The sequence below is a fragment of the Apostichopus japonicus genome, chromosome 5 (genome assembly GCF_037975245.1).
Source record: "Apostichopus japonicus isolate 1M-3 chromosome 5, ASM3797524v1, whole genome shotgun sequence".
Taxonomy (NCBI): Eukaryota; Metazoa; Echinodermata; class Holothuroidea; order Aspidochirotida; family Stichopodidae; genus Apostichopus; species Apostichopus japonicus.
The window spans coordinates 23804620-23831073 of record NC_092565.1 but is presented as its reverse complement, the minus strand read 5'-3'; the positions used below and the strand labels follow the sequence as shown (position 1 = coordinate 23831073).

Sequence of the window (26454 nt, the reverse complement as noted above, 5' to 3'; positions counted from 1 at the left end):
ACCTACATTTGCTCATCAACCTGAAAACCCGAACCAGTGTACACCAGAACGACAAATGAACAAGAATCTACCACCTTCTCAAAAATATATGGAATAGTTGATACTGTCACAAATTTTGTTGTTAAATAAGTACTGGTATTGTGAGTCAGAATAAGAAGGCGTTATTTCTCAGAACAAACGGCCAATACTGAAGGATCCCAAGTACTGCAAATTTTCAGTGGAATAGTGAAACACCGGAAAACAACATTTTCGTTGCTACGAAGCATGAATTCTGACAAACAGATGCGTTACAGAACTTGGCACGCAAACTCGTTTTCTGATGTAGATGTAAGCAGTGCCTACCAGTACTTTTACACCAATACCAGGATTTTTCTTTATTACTTACGAAAGGACTTTGTAACCTTCAGTCATCACTACTGTTGAAGAAGGTGCGATGGCGTAAATAGTACAATTAACTTTTAAGTTCAAAGCTTATACTAAGATCCCATGTTTTGTCGAACTAACTTAATGTGCCCCGCAGGCCTCAGCCACTCTTACTAATGAAGGCCTGTATCTATATGAAACATTTTGTGAACCGTTAGGTTCCTAGCCCATACAAAATAATACATGCATTCATCATGTGTTGTTCCAGAAATGACAAAGCTTTGATAATTTTGATGAACCTTTTAACCGGGTAGAAAATGATAAAGAGGGCGTTGTGGTCAAGTGGTTAAGCAGTGGACTTGTGACCTAAGGATAACAGTTTCGATTCCTGGCCAAATCATTGCGTCCTTGGACAAGGCATTTATCTCCATTGCATCTCGAGTCTTAACCCAGGTGTATAAATGGGGACTTGCGAGGTAACTTGTAAATATAGTTAGCCTACATTACAACTAAATCTAATATTATTTATTTTGGGCTACAAAATTAGACAAAGCCTAATATTGGCATTATGATCATGAGACTAGCCTAAGTTAACTTTAAAGTAGCCGACTAGATCTAACGTTAGGCTAGGCTGAAAATGAATAAGTTCAGGTTATAGAAATAGCACATAGGCCTAAGTTAGTGTAACAACAGACTGCAGTGTGTGAGTGGTGTTGTTATCCAAGACCTGTCACATCAGCAAATGTGTTAAGAATAAGATACGTCAGCCACAACTAATTTATGATATATGACAAAAAACATTGACAACCTACTTAGTTCTGCGCGTCAAAAATACAGCGAATGCCATTAATACTGCCTACTTTCTACCCACGTCGCTGGTTACTCGAGTACTAACTTAAGCTTAACTACAAAAACACCATCTGCAGTGACTCCGATGTTCCATCATCAATTATATGATCACAGGACCACCAGATTACCCTGTTCGACCGTGGTGTAAGAACGTTATTTATCCACTTAATATAACGGAAAGTACGAAATATTTACCAAGTTTTCAACTCCAAATAATGCCTGCTGTCTTCGACCGATAGTATTAGAGTGATCCAAAGTGTTAATAATCCATTACTTGGAGGATAAGAATAGGGAAAAGTTAACTTTTAGACTACTTCTCTCGTCGCTACTCTTTTGTTAATTGAACTCAGATTGTGTTGCGGAAATTATGTATACGTACGTGCGCTTGCACTCTAAAGAAGTTCTATGTACGTGTTAACGTATACAGTTATGTTGAATACGGGTTGTGTGCATAAATACATATGTGCCAACCACGATGTTGACGTTTGAGCAGCATCACGCATGCTCACTGAGTTGTAGCGTGCAAGTTTCAGAAGAATGGCCCATTTTTTTAAAGGGGGGAATGATTACTTTTCTAGCAGAGCTAATGCAAATTTGAAATGGTCTATTGACATTTTAGTTAATGTGTTCATTAGGAAATGTTTAACTCAACTTTTCCTAGTGGGAAAGTGAAGAAAAAATAGGTAACAACTGTAGACAATAAATATTATGACATTGATGGTACATTGATCTTGAACGATTGCTACCTGAAGAAAACCATCTGAATGCTTGAATGTATCATTTTTTATATTCAAGGGAGGAGATTCGGACGTGAATTCTTCCAAAATTACTATTCTGTGGCGAATTTGTCCTTCAATTAAAGTTCTTCTATTAACAAGGTGTACCTAATTTCATATTTCAAATATTACCTACTGAGAATCGTAGTTATATGATGCCAATGGAAAATAAGGCAAAGCTTTAATTAATATGCATGTATAATGGAACTTTCCATAATATTTTCATGATGTCTATTTTACATATTGACATGAAATTACTCAAGTTATGTCATTTAAAAAGTAACAGAGAACTGACAAAAAATGGTATATTTTCGAAATGATTCTTCAACTCTATGTGCGAATTTCTCTCCCAAATTCTCACTCAAGACTTTTGCAGGTGGGTTAGATGGGGGCGTAGGTGTGCATTTATTAGCCAGTTAATTGCTACCCACCCGTGCTTTGGGTGTACTGTCAAAGAAATCGCCCACGGGATGACTCAAACGTGTCGCCCTGCTTCGTTCGGCCTAATGATTATGGTAATACCCTGTAAATAAATAATTTGCATATGATAAAGTGAGAGCTGCTTCCGAAGTAGGCACCGCCTTCTCCGTATACCATTGCCATTTGACGGTAGTTCTATGTAAATTGTTCACCTGTGATTTAGTATATATGTTGGAGTGCAACTTATAATTTATAAGGTTACGATGAACGAATTAACACGACAAAATTGCTGCCACATCGACGCGAGTAATTGTGGAACGTTTACCTAACGGATCAAGTGAAATGAGTGTCTGTTCCCGCGGGTGATTTAGCACTGAGATTATGTAGAATTTACCTAATTGCCGACAAAAATAGACATTTTAAAAATATTAAAAGTCATCATTCGGTTGAATATGTCACTGAATCGAATAATAAAATATCCATTAGTTGATAAAGCTTTAGATGATCAGTACTGGTTCCAAAGTTAACATACTAAAAATGCTTAAAGTTTCCAACAGTACCTTCCCGGAGTTTCCGACTCTCATTAGTTATTCTGAGACATTAAGGAGTTTTTAAATGAGACAGTTAATTATCTCAGTGAAGCAAAATGCTTCGATGGTGGCGGTGATATTGCTTCTTGAAATCTTAGTAGCAGTGACCATTTTCTGACTTTCTAGCACATTTCTGGACAAAACTGATAACCTTGGTCCAACTTATATACATTAATTTCCAGATGATGCATGTATTTATTGATAACATACATGTGCATCAGAGGCGTAGCTGAGCCTGAATCCTTGGTGGATTGAGATGGCACTGTATCGTCGGTACCTCCCTTCTGAGAGGGAACTGTATGCACCAATGGCTTATTTAAAGGCGATAGGTCATCTCACTGTATCACGGGCGTACATGATTTAGCATAAAGGCTTACGGTATAGCATCATTTCTGACGAGGGGGAGAGTAATGGGACTGGCATGATGATGTGCATGGGCTAATGAATGATGTAGTGTAATTTTCGAAATGTTAAAGACAAATGAAGGCTTCAAATGGAGGGTCCAGCTGACATATTGTTGCCAATGGTAGGCCCATATACTAGTGTATTGTTAAACCAAAATGTTTGCATCCTGAACCATAACTGTGTTCTTTATAAACTTCACTTTTCGCCATTTGCATCTTAATGATCTCTCAAGAAATATCCGATGAATCAGCCTCTGTTAAAAAAAAAAATACTTTAAAAGTCAAAGTTATATTATATGTTATTAATAGTTAATATGTACTGGAATATACATATCTCTCTTTAAGTGTTGGTTCACCAATTGTCCAAATTCATACACAAAATGCTATACAGGCCTAGGCAATACCGTATATATATATATATATATATATATATATATATATATATATATATTCCTTATTCCTATTCCTATATATATATATATATATATATATATATATATATATATATATGTATATATTTCTTATTCCTATTCCTATATATATATATATTTATATATATATATATATAGATCGTCATTTTTTTTTTACAATTGACTGCATCTCAGATGCTCTCACAGACTCACTGTCTCTTGCTTTCTCTCATAATCCAGAAATGCACCTGCTTCTCCGCTTTGATGAAATGTAGCATACGTGATAAATAGGAAACGTTCTGTCGTATCCGTCCGTAGTAGTATATAGCACTATAGAGAGTTATTCCTAAGGCACGCTGTGTTTAATGTTAGACACTGAATGAGAGACACGTGATCAACATCTGCTGAAATGATGAAGTGATCCATGAGTGTGTGTTATGGTAAACCTACTCATCCATCATTAGACGATAACCAAAACATTGCTTGGTCAATGTTAACTGTACGTTCTGTTTATAGTATCTGCAGGGTTTTTTTTTTGTTACCTACAAAGTACGCAGTATAGCCTGATGCCCACCAACTTTTAACCTAGACCATAGGCTACATGTTTATAGAATCTATTATCTTGGGACTCGTGATACCTCAAGTGACGTAACATGCACGTCATTTCATATATCAAAGGTCATTTTTTAAGAAAAATCACCCAAGATAGAGCATGAGTACGACAAAAATATGAACCACCCTCAACCCCAGTCCCCTTACATTGACACTGTATAATCGCGTATGTTCATGATGTGTTACGTCACATCATACATAGGTAGCCACGTCGTTCTGGTAGTTAGGGATCTTCCGTCTTAATTCGAGTAACGTTAGAGACCACTGTATAGAAAAACCACGCGATCTCACAACAATGGTCGGACCGGGTGCACAAACACACACACACACACATCAATAAGTCTATATCGATCGACTTCCAAGGGAGAGTAAAAGGCTTTCTCTTGCACTGTAGAAATATTTGAAGAGAGACAGAGTTAATACAATACAGCGACAGGTACATAAATCACGTGATTGAAACCCTGAATTGGCGGGCACTTGAAAGATACAATAACAAGGATGTTTACCTACCATGCCATGAAACATGTTCAAAGATGTCAAGCCTATACAACCCCCGATTCAACAATTTAAGCGTTACATGCATGTACAATATGAATTAAAGATTTAAATGTCCGGCGTGCATAAATAACAATGAATCGGATCAAACGACGATGTAAGACGGAAGTTTAACAACCATGGCCCACGCCGACTCGATGGATGGACCCTTGTGCAAACAATGGAGTCACACCATGCACACACATCATCTACGGAAAGCCTATAACAATAGGTTATGTGCTATTCACAAACACCCCCCCCCCCCCTTACCAGTAACCCTGCATTAACAGCTATAGGAACTCCAGCAAAAGTCTTACTCGGCACTTGCAGGGAAGTTTTAGCTTGGATTTTCTACATATATATATTTTTTAAGAAAAAGTCGCTCAGGAAAGAACCTGTGCACGACAACCAAACTACCGAACGACTGATCCGCTATCAACCCCAGTCCCCTTGCATCGAGACTGTGACTGTGTGATCATCGTCGGGTGTGCATCACCATTCCCCTCGAAAGGGAACAGATACTACACATGTATTACTACACATGATTTTCTACGTATATATAATTTAGTCATATAGGCATGGGGAGGGGTTGTTCATGTATATGTGCATGCTCACATGGTACCCTTACATGTAAGTCATAACTGATTACTACAGAAGTGTCTTATACTGCTGACTGCCACGATTTTACAATTACTATAAAAGAGATGATTGAAAACCTGCCCTCTGTAGGAACAGAACACTCTTTGGAAGATTTAACCCATTTAAGGCATAAAACATATATCGAAAATGAATGTTTATGCATCAAGTTAGTGGTGAAATTAAGGGGAATATTTTGGGTCATAACCTGCATATTGACAGAAAAGGTGAGGAATTAAGGATTTTAAATTACCTAATATTTGATACCATTTTATGCTTATTATGTACATAAATATGCAAACTATAGGTCGCCGGTTTTGGTATTTTGTTTGAGGGGTGGGCGGGGGTGTGTGGGAGGGGCGGGTAGCTTTCACCGCTTCACCGCACATTGCAATTATTAATTTGTAAAGTTTGAGACTGCAAACTTTATTATCATGAGTCAAAAGAAAATGTGAAAAATTGGCAAGACCGTGATGATTCTTAAAGAGCTGAAGGCACACGGTACTTATCCTTAAAATGTTCCTATGCAGTGGGATGTTGCCTGTCGTGTTAATGCATATTCATAAGTTTTTCATTTATTACATACACAAGTGAACTCATTATTTTACCATTTATTTCCTCTTTTTTTTGCATTATATACTTATCTTTCTTTCCCATTATTATTATTATTATTATTATTATTGATGATGATGATGATGATGATGATGATGATGATGATGATGATGATGATGATGATGATGATGATGATGATGATGATGATGATGATGATGATGATGATGATGATGATGATGATGATGATGATGATGATGATGATGATGATGATGATGATGATGATGATGATGATGATGATGATGATGATGATGATGATGATGATGATGATGATGATGATGATGATGATGATGATGATGATGATGATGATGATGATGATGATGATGATGATGATGATGATGATGATGATGATGATGATTATTTATTATTATTATTTATCAGAATGTGATGGTACATGGTGATAACATTTTTGGAATATTAAAGGAAACACAAATGAGAGAATAATGTAACCACCAAGTTAACACCAATTATAATGAAAATATACATTACGGTACGAAAATGACAAACAAAACACTTAATTAAACTAATGGGACACAAACAAATTATGGTTGGATTTACAAAAATAATAACTCTCTAATTTGGGAGGAACGAAACGATTGTATTAGCATAACGTATTTTTTAAACAATGAAGGATGAATAGTTATATGTATAAATATTCCCCCACCCCTCCCCCGGAAGAATCCACCTTAAATAGAGCCGCGTGCCGCACGGTGACTGTGCTGTTCCCCGCGGACGGGTTTAACTCGCAAGCACTCTAACCACCGGGTTCCTAAACTAGAAGCCCACCCCCCCCCCCCTCAGCAGCCCCGAGGTCTTCTCCCAGATTATGAAGTCAAGGCACTTATTCTCTATAATGATAGTTCCTATTCGTGAAAGTTGTTTCAGAGTATATCTCAAGTCCATTTAATTTTTCTTTTCTTTCTCCTGCGATAACCAAGACACCTTCATTCTACAAACCACATAGTAAAGTCATTGACCTTAACTTATTCAACTGTGAAAAATAATCTGACTTGCAAATAAAAACCTCTTGTTTCATGTGAAGGATTTTGGAAGTTTTCTCAGAAACTCAGGAAACGGTTTGTCTTAAAAGATACAACTGTTAGCCTTAAAGGTGTATCATTTGACACTTGACTGAAGACTCCTGTTTAGATGAAATAATCCTTTTGACGTGTTAAACGCATTAAAGTCAAATGATAGATGGAATTTAACGTACTTCCAACATCTTTGAGTCAGATAATCCATTCTTTCCTCACGATCGATTTCCGGTAGATTATATTGACGCAAACAACTTTGGCATGTTTCACGACAAACCGTTTTCTATAGACACCAGCTTTCTTCTTATTAGATACGTGAAATCCTGTTAGGCGGCATCTATACAGTAGCAAGGAGGGTTCCCCCGATTTAACTTTATTATTATTCATAAAATTACGATAGCTTTCGAAACAAAGAAATCATTGAAAGCGGTCATTCTGAAATCTTCTGATCTAAGATAATTCCTAAACATAAACTAGAACTTTAGAAAGCAGTGCTTACTTTCCATTTCCGTTCGTTCGTTGCTTTCTTTTTGTTTAGTTTTTGTCAAAGGGTCCACTTTTGGGGCCCTCGGTTCTACTCGCTAATAGTAGTGAGCCTCTAACAATCAATAATAGCCCCAATTCAACATGAATTTTGAGTTGTTCATATTTGGTGCATTATTTTGGCATTATTTTGATATGTGTCTGATGAACGGAATCAAAACATATAAAGTATATTGTCTCAGTATGTGGCAGAATGCATGAATTGACCATTTAAACTATAAAACAAAAATCATGGGAGAAGGGGGGGGGGGCAGCCCATCTTAATGGTAGTGAGCTTCAGCGAAACCAGGGTTACACCCCTCCATTCTAAAATCCTGGATCTACCCCTGTTACTATTGTATTTTATAGTGTTATCACTCTTACTGTTGTTTTGTATATATAGTCTCCGTTAATTTTCTTCCCTGAGCGTTGCTACATCGCTGTTGCTATGTGGTTGTTGTAACTATACTATGGTCAGTGTTATTATTGTATTTGTTAGTGTTGTCACAGTCGTTACTGTTTGTGTTACTGTTGTTTTGTACCGTCACTGTTATTCCCTTCCCTCGTGTGTGGCTATGTCGCTGTTACTATGCGGTTACTATAACTGTTGTGATCATTTTGATCAAATTGTTCTTTCATATCGTCACTGCTGTTTTGATTTTGTGAGCCTGCTATTGGTGTTGATATAATAATGAATGTTATACTGATGCTGCTGTCGTCCATGTTGCCAATGGACCTTCCTGATTGTTGCTTTTTGTGGTTGTTGAATATTTGATTAGCGAGTTGTTACTCTCTGGTTTAAGTTTTCTCCTGTTATTGCCGTTATAGTAAACTGTAGGCCTCAAATTATTGTCCTCGTTATCATTACTTTCCTATCACAGCCTGTTGTTGTTGTTAGACGGAATTGGTTCTTGACATTCACTTTTCCCGTCAAGAAAAAATGGCCCGAAGTTATTTCCGTAATCAGTCGGTCACGGGGAAGTTGATCTGTTTGTCGAGCTAAGGTTTCCTTGGACAGTGGATTTGCATTACCCTTTAATCATATCTGTAATGTAATACTGCTGTTGGTCAGATACTGCCAATTTCTTGTGATCGATACGAGTCAAAGTGAATCCAAGCCATTTATGGACAAAGCCCAGATATCATCTACCCAGGCAGGCAATAGATAACTATATAGCTGCCTAGCCTTTGATTATGCCAGTAGATAACTATATAGCTGCCTAGCCTTTGATTTGCATATGCCAGACATCATACAGTGAGTTCGTATACTCATTTGTGCATGCACTCCTTCTCGCTCTCATATACTTGCACTTGTGAGCTCGTATTTTATTAGTATTAATGATATTATTAGTATGTTGGGGGGGGGGGGGGGAGAATGCAGTATAAATACTAGTGTAAGATTATAAAGTACTATGGAATTCGCGCTTCCGGCCTTCTATTCGTCATCCTACTTATACATATAGGGAGAACTACTTTCACTCGTACACTCATAATATTAATATACTAATATACAGTACTACCACGAATCTGGCTTGATACTATGTACTCATGTATAGCGGTACAGGGTACATGATCTTAATCAACCAAATAGACCAAATACTCTCTCAATTTTAATAGGATTTTGCGGTCAGGATCACTTGCATAGAGAGGAGGAGGGGAGGAGGTCCCCGCTTACTCGATACTATACTGTATATGATAATATGTGTCCATGTCTCGAATATGCTTCATCATTATTTTGTAACACCTCAAAATAACGATAAATGATGGAGTGCTTGGATGTTTTTGGGCCATCTCTAATGCTTATGAACTTTTTTTTCACAACTTGGGTTCCATAACTTTATTGAATTGTTGTTATGACAACCGCCTGTGACCTAATTCTGTGAGAAGCAGAAAGGGAAAAAAACTTGATCTCTTTTCGAAGTGAATGGACGACATCAAAGAAGTCTCAAACGAAAGTCATTGTAAAAGAAAGAAAGAAAGAGAAATGAGTATTTGAATAAACCATTCACGTGTCGAGCTACAGGCCCTGTCATTATAAAGTGACACGAACAAAGAGAGTAGAAAAATAAGGCCCTGGGGAATTCGGAAATTAGCATTTACACAGACAATAATATGTTTAGCTATCAGTTTCATATACAGATTCGAAGATACTATACTTGAACTTGCAACATGCATGGACTATTTACTTCAAATGGTAGGAGGGGGGGGGGTTGCGGAAGGGTGGAGGAGGGGACAAGCCGAAATAGACATTGTAGGAAATCCGGGATAGCTATAGAAAACATTACTAGCAATCCTTTATTTTCTTTGTACTATAGGACTAAATCATTAATTTAACAGTGATAACTTCGGACAGGATATTCTGGTGGCTAGAGTTGATTGCTGAACAAAGTTGCTGAATATTTGGTTTGAATCTAACTGTGATAAACCACATCCTCATAGCATTTTGTATCGCGAAGATATGAATTTTTAAATTTTTCTGATATTATGTAAAAGCATCTGGCAACAGTAGAATGGGTGATGTCATCAGGGCAATTCTCCTGAAAATGTCTGTGTTTTTCCTTATTATTTGTCATTCATTTATCCACATAGGAATAAAGTATTTATATGAAAAAGATACATTTTCAGGGAATTATAAATACAGAGAACTTTGAAAGCTAGGCTAACAATTCAAATGTATCATAAATATACAAGACTCCTATAAGAGTCTAAACTCTTCAAGATTATTTGCCCATATGACATCACATCCCCGACTGATTTTGGAATAGGCTCATAAAGCTGCAAGAACGAGCTGTAGCGGGATTAAACAATTTACGAAAGAGAGGTGTGGCTGTGGGATAATCTAATGCGATTTAGATATAGGTGGGTCAACTATATATCAAAGTCAAATGGTGCATACTAATTCATATGCATACTATATAAATTAGGTCTATAGTTTTAGGTCGAATCCCAAGGTTGTGCTAATAAATATTTTGAAGAAACAAAGCCGAATGAACGTTTTCCCCTGACTGACAATAGAGGTATGGCCCTCCCCCACCCCCACCCCCTCATACTACCACCATGATAAAAGCAATATGATGATTATTTACTGAGAATAGCTTTCGGTTCCTTTTAACAGTGTATGCAAGAATTATTACCGTATCAGAACTGTATGTATAAAAATGGACAGTTTAATTATATGAAGCATATATTGGTTGCCTCTTCTCGAACTTTCAAGTTTGAACGGATTTATGGTCTTGTCATGCCCACAAATAACATATATACATGTGTGTTGGGGTTTGTTAGTCGTGATATTCGCATGGTTGAGAAAGTTAATAAAAAGAAATCTGACATTTTATGATCCCTTGATTCTCATTATAAAGTTGTTTATAGCTGACTTCTACATGTTTATCACGCTATCGTTATCTCTAATGACGGTCACATTACACCAATAGCCTTTTGGAATGTTGAAACCTTATAATGGCAAGTTGCAACGAAACTTAGTAAAATCATGATATTTCTCTTCTACTCGTCATTGATGTGGTAATACTACATATATAGAGAGGGACTGAGCCTCACCAAAAGTCACGAGAAATATGTATAATGATGAAGTGCAACTTGAAAGATTGCTACAAGTATGACAGTTCAAAAGAAACTGGAATGAACCTTAATTAACGGTCCTATAAGGGATAGGAGAGTGTGGGGGGGGGGAGGGCGGAGGTGCTGTAGGGGGACAGGTAACATTCTTGGTAACTATATAGTCTTGCATTGATGAGTGATGCATATGTCCATCGCGAAACTGCTTGCACACCTTAAATGACCACATATATGAAGCAGTGTGTTCAGCCTAATTACTAGACTGCTATGACTTTTCTAGCGTTACCATGGTAGACTTTTAAGGGTAATACTTCCTAGTGAAAACCACTGGCTCGAATGACTTATAGGTCTCGGCTTGAGTACCCTCCACGTAGACAGACAACCAACAGTAGAGGTGTCATGCTCACAACTTAACAATTTACAACAACGCACATGTCTATATATATATATACATCATTATAACAACATTTTTGTCGATGCCAATTTGCAGCTACCGACTTTCCCTTCCCATCCCCCCCCCCCCCCGCCACACGCGCAAACAACAAAATATTTGTTAAGACTTCACGGCTTGGATAATCAGAAGTTATAGAACCTCCAAGAAGTAAGGCTTTACAAATTCATTACCGTACATTTAGCTGCAGTAAAGATCGTCTATAAGTGCGGACTATCAGTTATACCGGACATGCTAACAGGTAACATAGTGTGCTACAAGGGACATCCACATCATGGATGCCTATACTGACGACAAGGTTTTATCATAACAAGGAGCCAAAACAAACTCTCAAACGTTCGAGCAGTATATATATAGAGTTCGATAAGCAACCTGTTGCATCATCGTCTAGTTTTGCATAATAATCTTAATATCTTATAACTTCATAATTGCACATTTTTACATCATCATCGTCTCAGTTTCTTACATGATCACTGTGTATTTAACATAATCATTGCATATTTGTTGATCGCTGTTGATCCCTGTGAAATTTATTTTCGTTATCTGTAATTGTATTGCCATACGGTCTATACTTGAAACATTGTATTTGTAACCTGAAATGAAATTGCGTTGAACTCGAATTGCAAGGAGAAATGTTGAAATAAAATCGAGACCTCAGCTGGCCAGCCAGGCCGAAAACATAAATTTAGGCCTACATGGTTGCTGATTGCCAAATTATACTTGCTAACTTGCAATAAGGCAATTAAGTGATAAAAAAGGATTGAAAAAAAACGCAGAAAGAAAGGTAGAAAGAAAAGAGAAAGAAAAAAACAAAAAGCAAAGGGAAACCACACGATTGGTGATTAGTCAAAATGTTTGGTCAACATTTTTTGCCAAAGTATTTTTTGCCCGAGTATTCGAAACGAAACAGAAATTGAAATTGATAAAATTAAGTCACTGTCTCATATATATACATATATTTGCAACTCACTACGATTTCAATTATATATAGGCCTTTATATATATATATATATATATATATATATATTTATATATATCATAATAATAAAACTAATAATAATAAACTTCAAACCTTTCGGCATTTACTTCATTATTTGAAATGAAACTTGACCTTTCTTGACCTCAGGAACTCCAAATGTATTGGGCTACCATTAATTTAGAATAATCACAGAGAAAGGTTTATCAACAGCAATGCTGCTGGAAGGAAATTCTTTGCTAGATTCAGCTACGAAAACAGTTTCTTAAAAGATGATTTTAGGCAGAAATTTAGTTTCGATATGTTTATGGTCAAAAAATCAAATTGTCATACAGTGTCAGTGCTAACAATGTTTTTGTGGCTATTTCAGGTTTTCAAGATAGTCAGCGTTTAAATGTATATACACAATCATTGGAACGATCCTTTAAGGCTCGACTGTATGATGATCCTCAGTGCATTGGATAACATTCAGCTAGCAACATTTGTCATTTTCAAATTTGCAATGCCATTGTAAACATGTTATTTCAGTCCATAAGAGGCTTATGTTTTCCTTGACTGAGTTTTGTGTTGTATCAGAGGAACTGACCTACTGACCTTTCGTGTTAACTTAAGTAGTGTAACCAACTGCAATGCAGCATTCGTAAGTGTCTACAACAAGTCCAAACCACGTTTGTGTCTAAGGTCACCCTTTAATATACTGACCCTTATTTAATATCCTTAAAATCATATCTTATTCGTGTATTAGCCTATTTTGAGTAAAACGACTATGCTACTTTTGAAGTTGATATCAATAATATTGTTGTGCCACCTTCAACCAGTTTCGGGCGGCGGTAAGATCAAATACACCACAATACCCCTTTGGTTATCCCATGGTATTGCTTAGTAGATATGCATACTACAATACGTAATCTTGTAATGTCCATGCAGTTACTGAATTAACCAATACGAAACCGGTTAACATAAGAATGACAAAACGTCTTCGCTGTTGCCGCTTCTTTTCTCAGTAGAGTATGTCTGGATTGTCCTATTTCTATACGTCTCCGAGAATAAGTATGTTTAAAGTATGACTGTAGGCACATAATAAATATTGCAGAGCGATAACACAAAAAATATTGCTTGCAGTCCAGGGCGTACTTTTATGTAGTCCAATTTTTAATATTTGATAAAACACCTTTAGACATCTGAGGCTCACACGTATAAGTGACTGGACTACCTAGTCTAACAAACTGAACATGCAATACAAAAGCCGATATGAACACATCACACGTTTATGGCATCAAATGACATGTTTACTATATCTTACAATTTTTCAAAGATATCTGTTGCTAAGTGTTATCAAAGGGTGATATTGTGTTTATATGAAATTAGAAACACATGCCTTGGTTGAGTTATTATAAAAAGTAATAATAATACAATGGATTAACAATAACGTTTATTTGTGCATTGCCGTGCCGGCGTCATTGTCAATTTAACCTATTAAAGGGGCATTGAGCATATTTTAATGGTAAATATCTTGAACCGGAAATGCTATAGAAAATTAACAATATGACACATAAAACGCACTGTCTGACTCCAAATATGCTAGAATGTAATCAGATAATGGTCACTGACGTTCAAACTATACACAAATCATTTAACAATATGGAGCCATTTTATACATTCACATTTAACACTGTTCAGTGGAAAGGAATATTAAAGAAGGGTATACAAAACAGAGGACAGAATCTTTGAAAATTCCTATAATTATATCGCTTTTCTAATAATTTCGAGTCACACTATAATGCTGATAAAGTGAGCCTTGCAGATAACATTGTTCAAACTCTATACGGAATGAACGGTAGAGTAACCAAGATAACCAACCCCCCCCCCACCCCCACCCTACAGCGATGCAAACACATTTGCCGCGGTATATATATAACACATATAGGCATATCCATGTAGAGTTTACAAGCAAACAAATCAAGCATAACTGCCTTATAGTCTTATTTGATCTGTCACATTTCATCACTTCTCCGGAGACAGATTCCCTGATCTCTTGACTTTATTTAAGGAAAAGTGTCTACAAGGAGGAATATGTCACGATGGAAGCAATGACTTTTTTGTTGTTATTTGACACTATAATCATGTAAAATGTGGTTTACATTAACGGTGTAATAATGTGCCTGTCACTCAATCATTGGGTTCGGCGCATATACAGAGACACCACGCGGACGTATTTTTATATTTTCGAAAAGTCTGTAAACTGTCACCTAACCAACTCTGGCTGAATCTTACAGATTTTATCATCGTCCATTGATCCTTAAAACATAAACTATAGTCAGGTCCCTGCATGAGAATATCCATACATTTAGTGAGAAAAACCTCAACGGGTTTCTTTCAATCACTTACGATGCTGATGAATGTCCTGGAATACAGACTATTCAATGTTTGTGTATCAGCCACAGCTTTGAAGTTTTAATGTATATAAATATTGGAAAGCAAATATATACCCAACTTCGCACATGAAGTAAACACTTTTACTATTTCGATAATCTCAGCATGTTTACAACATGCATGATATGAGAGACCGTGTTACCGTTTCCACATTATCGGTGTCAGTTATTGTCATAACAAACCCGCAAGGTTCTAGTGCGATTAAGTTGATCGTATTATCATGTGATCGAAAACATGGACAGATCTCACCGGCATTTTGGCAAGCTTTCAGTGTATACTTTTCACTGGCGTCGATGTTAAATATTTCTCTTTTTATATCACTACAATATAGCAGCTCCGTACACACCCACCTGTCATAGTAACCAAATACTCGATGTTTCAACCGCATGATACAGAAGAGCAGGAAAAACCAACGGCATCTTGTTTAGGCGAAAGGGATTAAGCATATAGACAGGGAAACACACTTTTATGGAGTTTTACACAAAAAGTCCCGCATATGGTTACCGCAAATGAACTAAGCTTCCTTCATATTGTTAGACACTAGTTTGTTTGTTTGTTTGTTTTGTCTTGTCTCACCTCTCCTTCTGACAGTCTTCTTCAGATTGTTAGACACTTTCGTTTTTTTGATTTGTCTTGTCTCACCATTTCTGCTGACAGTTTCCTTCATATTGTTAGACATTGGCGTTTTTTGTCATGTCTCACCTTGCCTTCTGATTGTATAGATCTGACTCAATTTTTTCATCTGGATTTTCTTTCCTTGCCACACAGATGTTACGTCATTTTCATTCTGGGTTATACACTCAATACTTTAAGCGAATCGTTGTCACGATGTCACGATATTATAACTTTGTATTTGTTCTCCTTGAAATTGATCTAGCTTATTCCTAAATTCCTCCTGGTAATTTCGTGAGCTTCCGACGCGCTAGCGAAAGAGAGTCCACAGGGTATCATCCCTGGTCGAAGCATGTAGCTGGACGAAAAAATAAAATGCGAACATGATTATAAACTGAGGAAATATTCACACGGTGTTCTCGATGGGCGATTGCAGAAAATCTACGGGGTATCAAACATGGTTATCCAAATGTTTGGATGCGCTATATATATATATATATATATATATATATATATATATATATATATATATATATATATATATATATATACATATATATATACCAATGGTATGTAAAAACTGCAGATAGGGATTAGCTTACATTGTGTTTCCTTAAGACGTTCTAGTCTCATTAACATATAATTAGGAAGATCCTAGAGAGAATGTGTAATGTTATATACCTAATGTAGGTGATGCTATTCCGTAGTGGTGTATTATAGACACATTATGCGATATTTAATGCATGTTTCTCTTCTTCTGAGTTTCAACTTATATCACAGTAAATTTGAATCGAGAAATTATTTGCTTAGTTTGTTACATTAATGTCATTAAAGACCAAATAATTTATTCTGATATGCTATGACAGAATCGAATCCATTAGAGGGTGCACGTGGCCGCGAGGTCGCTGAAGCCAACTGTAATGGGGGGTGGGTGAGGGTGGGGGAAGTGAAATCGCTCCTGTAATGGACCGTATATGCACACATAAGTTCGTCATCCAAAAGAGCGTCTTTGCATGCACGAAAGCTAAAAAAAACCCTGATCCACCAGTCAAACCCTAATCCTTTTACAGCTAGACTGTTACCGTATGATCTCCGCGGTGTTACTCAATTGAAGTATCACGAGTTCCCTCGAAAGGTAATCGTAGTACACAGCTTGATCTTAAACACAAAAGCCATACTATAAGCCAAGGTTACATTTCAATATACCATGCACTTCTTATATAGTTTCTACGAAAACAGCCTCAATAGTCTATAAGTGAAAAGAAATGAAACTCCTCTTTTCAGTTTATCAGTATTAATAGAAAAATGGAAAGTTACCAAATATTCCGTAGGTCTCACACCCGTCACTTCCTGTCGTATTTGGCATTACTTCACTGTGGCTGGAGTGTAAACCCTGTGTAGTGTGGAGTGAACTGCACTTACGTGTGTCACATCAAATGGTTCAACAACTTTTCGCGACTGAAATCGTGACTTTCCTTCATTCTGTATGCAAACTTTGGGTCTATTGTTTTTTCATTAGTCCAAAACTTAAGATTATGCCTCACGTTATCATTGATACATTGATATACAAGCAAGAAAAAGCAAAGAAAAACTTTCGTAGAGCATTTGCCCATTTCTGTATGTATTTTAAATGCATAGACTACCTTCATTGATAGAAAATCTCACTGATTCGCAATATTTAAGGCACAATTATACTTAACGTTAATTATGTCTGCACAAGTACTACCTGTTGTCACTCCATTTGCTGCGATAAAGTTGACCCCAGGTCACGGAAAACACCGTCAGAATATGTCTCGATCTTCCCGGATTTGAAGTTAATTACCAACCCAATTATCATAATTGAGATATATATTTATCTTATGTTTCACTGACCAATTATACAATTGTGAATTTATAGGAGAAAAGTGTGACAGTGGTGTGATTACAGTGTGACTTAACCATGTATGCATTGTAGTTTTAGCACAAATTGCCTCAAAAACTATTTAACCGGTTAAAGAATTCGACTTACAAAATAAAAATATGAGTGCTACAAAATCGAAATGTCAATCTATGAAATTCAGAGAATATTTCTGTACGTCCAATATAGCCTTCACTGCAGTAAAGAAACCATGAAATGGATTATATATGCTCGGTCACTAAGGCGGTATTAAATGACAGGATACGTACCGTAAGTATCTAAATAACGGACGAAACCATTTTGAGCTCGTTTGCTTTAAATTGGAACTGACATATCACCATGCACCCTACGTGCATTGTACTTTGAGACAACTCCTGTGCGCAGTATGGATGAAATGTCATCGATACCAACTTTATCACTGAAAATGTATGTCATCTACTATAGTTACAAAATACCATTATTTTGTGTTGAAGCTGACCCATTCTCTGTTATGCCAAGTAGTGTTAAGATCTGTATACAGGTGCCCGAGTGGAAACCGTGTTCACGGTGGATACAAAGCACCAGGACGGAAACTGACCTCCCTCCCCACTCCCTCCCCACTCCCTCCAATATACCATTTACGGAGACATGCAAGTCTATGTGTGGGTGCACAAAAGGGGCAAGAAAGGACACAAGGGATATGCAAAGAAGGGATATGAAAAATATATTATATGGGTTCCTGAAATCATTATCAACGGTCCCAGCACCGGTATTAATGTCATGACACATATAGGCATATATGTGTATCAAATAACGGAAGAAACCAGTTTGAACCCTTTCGATTAAATTGGAACTGGCCTACGAAGTTGCTATACCTCACTACAAGGTCCACACAATTGCTATACTTCACTACAAGGCCTACATTGTAAACACCTCAATATACGAGGCATATCAACAAGAGCATGGGGTGCATGGCAGCGGAACATGAAACAAAGCTGAGACGGTTACTCAGCATTTCTTGTATGTTTAAAGGCTATGCATTTATCATTAACTTTATCAACTCAAGGTTCCAAGGCACGTATTAAATGAGACAATGAACTTGATGAGTAAACACTTACACGCATGTATACATACACACAAAACGACTATGCGCGTGCGCACACATATTCTCTAATACCAGGCATCAAGAAATTACTAGTATCAAAAGCAACAAATGAGAGTGGAGGCAAAGTGCATGTATGCTCTTGGCCCTAGATATGATATGAAACTCGAGAGTATCATGATGTTTATTGTGAGGTTAGCCAATAAATATGCAAATATAAGTCTCTATCTGTCCTATTGTTCTGTGAATACAATGGATAGTTAGGGCAACGTTCCATAATCAGCCTATAGAAGAGAGCACAGTTTTAAGTAGATTTCACACATGACATACAGTGTTTCGATTTATGTAGCATGTGGACTATTTTAGTCTAACACAAAATAATCGGTCACTTTCCAGATTGTACTTGTCAATTTCCCAGTTGAACAATGGGGATACTGACGCGCCCGTTATTAATAACTCGACCAGGACCTGACCAGTCTGCGGAATGTTATATATGACGGCTAATCTTAGTTATTTCGTTATTGCTAAAGTGGTTAACACAACCCCCCCCCCCCCCGCCCCTTCCTGATTAATAACGTTTTTATTTTTCAAAGCATATAAAATTTTTTCATCGAGATGCGCTTGAATCGAACAGTGACCAAAATGAATATAACATTATAACAATATAATATTTTTGTTTGGTCGTTCTATTTGGACTATGTGTATCAAAGTCACGAGCGGAAGAACTCGCGACAACTAATAGCATAGATATAAACCAAATAAAACTTCCATGGATCAATTTTTTCAAACGATGTCTGTGAAAGATTCTCGCTTCAAAAGAACCGTCAGACCAGGTTAAAACAAACAAAAAGTATGGGTCCAAATTTCATTCAACAATGCATCGTACCTGTATGCTCTACATCCTCGTATAACTGATAACAAAAATCCCGATCATGGTTCGACCGAGTGTTTTGATTGATGGACGACTTACTGAACCGAAACATGCCCATGGTCGATGCAGGGAGAGAAGGTGTCCGATAGGCCGCCATCTTTTATTGAGCATGACAGCTGACGATGCTTGTATTTGGCTTCACACCATCTAGTACATCATGCTCATTGACTATGACGTTTCATAACACCACGCTCCCGCTATTAAAGAACCGTAAGAAAACAAAGATAACATGATTGACGTCTGACGGAAACCCATTGGTCGAAGTTTATACTTTCCGCCTAACAGAATGGACGCATCCAATCTGCAGTAAACAATAAACATTTTGCACTGCAGTGTTGACAAGATTGGAATATATACTGATCTAGGAAACCAAGCATGCGTGTACCATGTTACAGGGAATTGTGTAAAGTAATTCGAATTTGAAGGCATAAACAAGGAGGGTACATTTGCTAAAAACTTGTCGAAAATGAGATCAGAAAGTTGCCAGAAAAGACCAAATATGTCAAACTCATGATAAGTGAAGAAAATTTGCTTTAGGCGCTATTTTTGTTTATCTTATAGTTTTAAATTCACTTTTTTTTTCTTTTTTAGTGGAGAAGTTACCCCTGGAAGGAACTAAATGGCAGCGACCAACAAAAACAACACCAGTAACTCCTATTCTCAGCGACAACTTCCTGTTACATTATGTGGTCACTTGATCACGTGATATACTGCATGATATAATGCCTGAAGCATTTAGAGTTGATTTAAAGGAAAGCCACTCGAGCATATACCCATATTGCCAAACTGGACCTGTATTCTCCACCATTCGAGACAATTTTTCGCGTTGTCATTGGCAAACTTTCACTGGTATCTTCGATGTTTAAAGTCAGTTTAACAATACATGAGCCCCATCACAATTTATAGGTAATATAGCAACGCATGAGTCCTATAGCAATGCATGATTACCAAAAGAAAATACAAATTTCTGTATCATACAGACGTCAAACCGTGTTTTCGTTATGGATATTTCCCATGGGCTAAAGCTAGCCGCGTGTAATTTATGAAGGGCAGGGGGTTGTAGTCTTAGACCCCCTTCCAAAAAGTGTTCATTCTTTTTATATCCGGAGAAGGAAACTAGACTTCGCCAAGGGGAGAGCGATTTCCCTCCCTTTGATGAATGTCTGTTTCGGGTAAGGGGGCCTATAGGTGCAAACACGGTGTTTCCATCACTTGTGTATTACTAGTAGACTATTCAATTTTTAGTGTAAGTAATTAAATATAGGCCATTTGGAAGAAATTCTGATTCCTCTCTTCCTCCCCCCCCCTCCCCCTGTGGAAGCGGTTCAAGTACTTGTAGTCCATTGGATATATATTAACCAATCACATGCGAGCATTTGATGTGTCGTATATCAGGTATACCTAAGGGGAAAGTCCCGTCCTGGATAAGTTCTTTTTGTCACCTAACAACAGATGTAATGATGGCAGGAAACAGAGGAATTATAAATTATCTTAATCGGTTAACTGGTTTAATGAACCTTTCAGAGTGAATGCCCTATTATACTGAACGAGTCGACTTTATCGAAACAAACAAATTGATTGCTCCATTTCTCAGGGACTCACAGTATGAATTCATCATTTACAATAGTCGTAGAAATCCTGTATAAGATGTTATAGCTAATGCGTTAATATATACTATCTTCCGTATTATATATTTATAATTGCTTTGGGCCTACCATGACTATTGCAAAGAGTTTTAGCTATTGAAGGAGGAATAAATCTAGCATAGTCATTCCCTGGCAAACCTGCTAACTCAATTCAGCTCGTGGAATCAACGATTTCACCAGCGGCTGTCTGACATGTTTGAAAGTATCTCCAATCCTGCAGATTTTTCACACTATCCCTGCACATATTATGCTCACTTTTGATATCTACAGATATATGCAAATTGTCACCTTTCATAGGTACTTTTACTTGAGGTTATAGTCACTAGGATGAACATGTCATCAGTAATGCCTCCACAGATTAGCATGCCATATCCTGCTAACAGGTTCCCAATATACTTGATTGAAGATCCTGATCCTTCAAATCTTTTCCAGGGCATTGTGTAGAGTTAAATTTAGACAAAGAGATATCTCGAATATATATATATGTATATGATAACGGACAATGATTTGAGAGCCGCAGTCAAATGCTTGTTGAAGTAACTCCCTGCAATTATCATCACTGTCCGACCTTCTTGTCACTTTCTATAACACATTTGGAGGCGATACACAACATTTTATCAATTCTGTATATTCTTATGTGTATTATCCATAATAACGTAGCCTACGCGTGCTTTAGAAATGGTCTTCGAGCATGCAGTGCACAGTATCCGTCAGCATAGTTTAAACTGGCTCTACTAGGATATATATATATATATATATATATATATATCCTAGTGTATATATCCTAGTATATATATATATATATATACATATATATATAAATATATATATATATATATATATATATATATATATATATATATATATATATATATATATATATATATATATATCAAGTTGTAGGCAATGTTCTTTATATAAGGCATGTTAGAATCGATTTCGAAGCGTAGCTTATTATAAAGTTTGTCAACAATAATTCGCATTTTATCACTCTTTCGTGAAATAGTTTTCGCTTCAGCACCATACATGGCAAAATGCGGTAGAGGGTGTGGGTTAGGAGTGGAAGGGCTTTGCAAGCAGTTTAACGCTTCTTAAGATTTATTTGGTAAGAAGGAGAGACATCTATTGACCATCTGTGACCTACGAATTGGATCGCTATGCATCTCGTGATTGTGTCAAATGAAGTGTTTCCATCCCGACCCACCCTTAGTATGACATGTTCGCAATACTAGCATGACGATTGCACGTCAAAAGGGACGAAGATACCAGCAGCGGTTACTGACGTCTTCGTTCATGTTATAAGCCTGTCAAAGATCCGATTCCGCGAAACATATTCATATTATGCCGCTCGTATATGTCTGTAACGATATTTTTTAAGTGTATCATTTGGTTCAATATAGACACTGCTGTTATTGAAACGGTATGAGTCTGGTTGTGCCTCGTTTGTACACTGCTAAAGACTGACTTCGAAGGGATCTGATCTTGAAACCTTTAATTCCCTAGCAGTTGGAATATATTGATTACGAATTTTTATTACCTTAATGCATCCGTCTGCAACATAATACTAACTTAAGTACCACCACGTGATATCGGTATAATTTATTATGTTTAGCTGTATCAGGTTATTGCTTCGTTATGTTAAGCTTTCCAAATATTGTTATTATTATTATTACCTTTCCATTTCAGCGGAGAGGCGGTTATAGATGAACGAACACTAAGAAGAGGAAGAAATGAGGAAGAGACGAGGAAGAGACGAGGGATAAATGAGGCGCCAAATGTCCGTGGCGACATCAGCTTTCTCATCCTTGTCTACTGCTTGAGATTTTAGCATCGTCACTGTGCAGCCATGCAATTGACTTCATAGGATAACATAGTTTAGAAATTAAATTTGAAAACAAAAGTAGATATAAATGTCAGGAATAAACTCGCGGAAAGTGATCAAAATGTTATGCTTGTATAGCTATAATGTTTAGTATCCAATAATTTTAGAAGAGGGGAGACGAAGGCGGACCCCTGGTCCCTCCCTGCACAGTACTTGGTAGCAAAGATTCCTGTGTGACCTAACTGTGTTATCACGATTAGTTACCGGTAAATTGCTCTCAAACTCAATTCTTTATTTTTAAAGCGTCGTGAATAACTGAAAAAAAAACTAAAATAGATGGGCCTATTGTACAATATTATCTGCTCTCCGAATGCTATAAAGGTTTGGTGAATACCACACATAAATATTTATCAGCATAAATTCTGTCCAAAGTCGTGATCTTTTTAACCACGTAAACGTGGATTTTAAATGGATATGTTTATTTGATTATCTTCTACATTCTCTCATATATTTACTTGCGTATATACGTTTTTGTCCTTATCAGTCGTTGTGATACTCAACGATGTAAATCAAATATCATTGTAACTTCTAATTTCTCCAATCAGTTCACTTCAATATAATATTTCCTAGTACACAAACTGTGCCACTTCACTCACGTTGGTAAATGTATCTTTTGCGTCCTCCACGCAATTTAAAGGATGAGTTATTGACAGAAATGTCAGGCCACAGATCATGACAGAAACCGCATTACACCTGTAGAAAAGTTTTGAATACTAGGCCACTAACGTATTTTACGTGGAATACTACTTTAAATATGAACAGCTATATCCCTCTATATCTGCAACGTCTAGGCGATCAAGAAGGCGTCCTGATTATATATACTCTGTTCCCCACATCAACAGACATGCAGTAGATGATAGCCACCGATAGGCTTGACCTACCACACAATCGTTGCTATGTTTATATAGCCTAACCAAATACTTCACATATTAATATATGCCTATAAGAGTAGGAAGATTTATATAAACATACTTAAATCAATTAACCTTTGTGGCGGGAAGAAGATCTGACAAAGCTCATATTGAGACCATTGCACTAGACTATTTTAGTGAGTCTGAATTACTTTATGCAAAGCAAGCAGGTGCTTTACGTATCATTTAAAACTGGAATGTATGGAATACTATACACATAGCCATATCACGCTGTGTTCATTATTCTCATGTATACAACTGAAAACAACACTTCTTGGTGATTTTCAGAAACTGCTCGATGCCTCCTATCCAATACTAAAAGCCAATAAGGTAGACCATTTACTTGATTATGTTAAGTTTTATTTCAAGTTATTGAAAATAAAATTGATAATAATTTAAATTTTGATTTCGTTTTTAAAAAAGTTGACAATTTTCAAAATTGTCAGGATGCTTTCATGATTACATCTGGTTAATAAAAATGTGTCTGGCGACAACATGTAGAGCAGGGAACAAAATCCATCAATCACTTACTAATTAACATTCATTCACTTCCCCATTAAGGTTTGTGTTACATCTGAGGAACTGAACTTATAGTCTATGTATTAGACTAAATAGTTCAGCCACTTTAATTGATAACCCTTAGACGTTTAAGGCTCATTTCTCACAAATTAAAAGTTAAAAGAGTAATAGAAATCTGGACTTATAAAACTGGATTTCAGTGGTTAACTACATATCAAAATTAAGTTTGTGCCTTAAGTCATTCTTTAAAAGGTGAGTAGGATACTCCTTAGGTTCGGTAAACGTACAGAACCAACCGCAGAAAGCCGCTTTAAGCATCGTAAGAGAATCAGAACCCATGACGTAGGTTTGATCTCGGATTACGCCCTAACTTTGCTGGAGATCGGTTAGTTCGATGGTATTTCCATATTTTCATTCTTTGAACTTGTTCTTTCTTGCAAAATCGTAGAATACATTAAAAAACATTTTGAGTAAAGCACAGCATACTATTCAGTGTAGTATAGAGAGAGTGATATAATTATGTTGAGCTTACGTCATCAATGAATCACTATGAAATAGTAATGTATATACTGGTGTACTCATCCCAACACATCGTCACCGTATATACTGGTGTACTCATCCCAACGTACCATTACTATATATACTGGTGTACCCATCCCAACACATCGTCACCGTATATACTGGTGTACTCATCCCAACGTACCATTACTATATATACTGGTGCACTCATCCCAACACATTGTCACTATATATACTGGTGCACTCATCCCAACACATCATCACTGTATATACTGGTGTACTCATCCCAACGTACCATTACTATATATACTGGTGTACCCATCCCAACACATCGTCACCGTATATACTGGTGTACTCATCCCAACGTACCATTACTATATATACTGGTGCACTCATCCCAACACATTGTCACTATATATACTGGTGTACTCATCCCAACACATCATTACTATATATACTGGTGCACTCATCCCAACACATCATCACTGTATATACTGGTGTACTCATCCCAACACACCATAAACTGGTGTACTCATCCCAACACATCATCACTATATATACATATACATACATATATATATATATACATATATATATATATATTTATATATATATATATATATATATATATATATATATATATATATATATATATATATATATATATATATATATATATATATATATATATATATATATATATATATATATACTGATATATGTATACTGATGTACGTATCGTCTCTATGCCACATTCCAAAAATGTTCTCGTCCCTGAAATTTATTTTAACTTTCAGTTCTTCGAAGTCGGTAAAGATGGAGGTAATTTAATTCAGTTGTCGAGTTTCTTGTGCAGCCAGTTGAATGCGAATAAAATAGATATATCTAATCACCAATGTGAAGGCCTGCACGACAGAGTTTCCCACCAAGGGGTCTGTCGTTGCCCTCTAATGATCTCCACCGCATAAAATTACTTGTCACGATATGGTCTTAAACTATACTATACAAACCTAAATTCGCATGCGCACACTACACACGTATGTGGCTGTGTATACATGTGTGTCTTTGGGTGTAAGAATAAATGTACAGAAGGCATATAAACTGTACGTGCATCTTGGTGAAGCAGCGGGGAAAGTTTGTATCCTAGTGGTGGCGCTAAAACACGCATTACACTCCAATTGCCAGAGCCGAATATTTGACAACTACAGAGACTCATGGAATGATAAAGGGCGTAGGTAGACTTTTAAGGGGGAGGGGCAATGCT

The 26454-nt window shown here is 36.7% G+C and overlaps 1 protein-coding gene and 2 long non-coding RNA genes across 5 annotated transcripts in view; 1 reads left to right on the top strand and 2 right to left on the bottom strand.

Annotated features, from left to right (window-relative positions):
• Positions 1–1632, bottom strand: part of LOC139968113 (fibroblast growth factor receptor-like) — a 60622-nt gene extending 58990 nt beyond the window's left edge. The window contains exon 1 of one of the 3 annotated variants that reach the window (XM_071972492.1): positions 1408–1632. The gene's annotated coding sequence lies outside the window, so the exon portion shown is untranslated. Of the gene's footprint in view, positions 1–2; positions 140–1407 lie in introns of those variants that run through there. The other 2 variants (XM_071972490.1, XM_071972491.1) reach the window with 2 other exon arrangements.
• LOC139968135 (uncharacterized) lies at positions 411–24507 on the top strand. Its single transcript, XR_011793229.1, has 3 exons — positions 411–839; positions 20305–20619; positions 23046–24507. It is a non-coding gene; the product is annotated as an uncharacterized lncRNA (long non-coding RNA).
• The window catches only part of LOC139968134 (uncharacterized), a 68542-nt gene continuing 61640 nt past the window's right edge, over positions 19553–26454 (bottom strand). The window contains exon 3 of the long non-coding RNA XR_011793228.1: positions 19553–19910. This is a non-coding gene — a long non-coding RNA (uncharacterized lncRNA). The remainder of the gene's footprint in view (positions 19911–26454) is intronic.